This window comes from Rutidosis leptorrhynchoides, chromosome 5 (genome assembly GCF_046630445.1).
Source record: "Rutidosis leptorrhynchoides isolate AG116_Rl617_1_P2 chromosome 5, CSIRO_AGI_Rlap_v1, whole genome shotgun sequence".
NCBI classification, from domain to species: Eukaryota; Viridiplantae; Streptophyta; class Magnoliopsida; order Asterales; family Asteraceae; genus Rutidosis; species Rutidosis leptorrhynchoides.
Window position 1 is genome coordinate 258,243,244 of NC_092337.1, and position 1,165 is coordinate 258,244,408.

Consider the following 1,165-nt stretch of genomic DNA (forward strand, 5'->3'; position numbering starts at 1 on the left):
TCATCCCAAAAATATTAGATTTTAAAAGTGGGACTATAACTCACTTTCACAGATTTTTACTTCGTCGGGAAGTAAGACTTGGCCAATGGTTGATTCACGAACCTATAACAATATATACATATATATCAAAGTATGTTCAAAATATATTTACAACACTTTTAATATATTTTGATGTTTTAAGTTTATTAAGTCAGCTGTCCTCGTTAGTAACCTACAACTAGTTGTCCACAGTTAGATATACAGAAATAAATCGATAAATATTATCTTGAATTAATCCACGACCCAGTGTATACGTATCTCAGTATTGATCACAACTCAAACTATACATATTTTGGAATCAACCTCAACCCTGTATAGCTAACTCCAACATTCACATATAGAGTGTCTATGGTTGTTCTGAAATATATATAGATGTGTCGACATGATAGGTCGAAACATTGTATACGTGTCTATGGTATCTCAAGATTACATAATATACAATACAAGTTGATTAAGTTATGGTTGGAATAGATTTGTTACCAATTTTCACGTAGCTAAAATGAGAAAAATTATCCAATCTTGTTTTACCCATAACTTCTTCATTTTAAATCCGTTTTGAGTGAATCAAATTGCTATGGTTTCATATTGAACTCTATTTTATGAATCTAAACAGAAAAAGTATAGGTTTATAGTCGGAAGAATAAGTTACAAGTCGTTTTTGTAAAGGTAGTCATTTCAGTCGAAAGAACGACGTCTAGATGACCATTTTAGAAAACATACTTCCACTTTGAGTTTAACCATAATTTTTGGATATAGTTTCATGTTCATAATAAAAATCATTTTCTCAAAATTACAACTTTTAAATCAAAGTTTATCATAGTTTTTAATTAACTAACCCAAAACAGCCCGCGATGTTACTACGACGGCGTAAATCTGGTTTTACGGTGTTTTTCGTGTTTCCAGGTTTTAAATCATTAAGTTAGCATATCATATAGATATAGAACATGTGTTTAGTTAATTTTAAAAGTCAAGTTAGAAGGATTAACTTTTGTTTGCGAACAAGTTTAGAATTAACTAAACTATGTTCTAGTGATTACGAGTTTAAACCTTCGAATAAGATAGTTTTATATATATGAATCGAATGATGTTATGAACATCATTACTACCTCAAGTTTAGTAGGTAAAC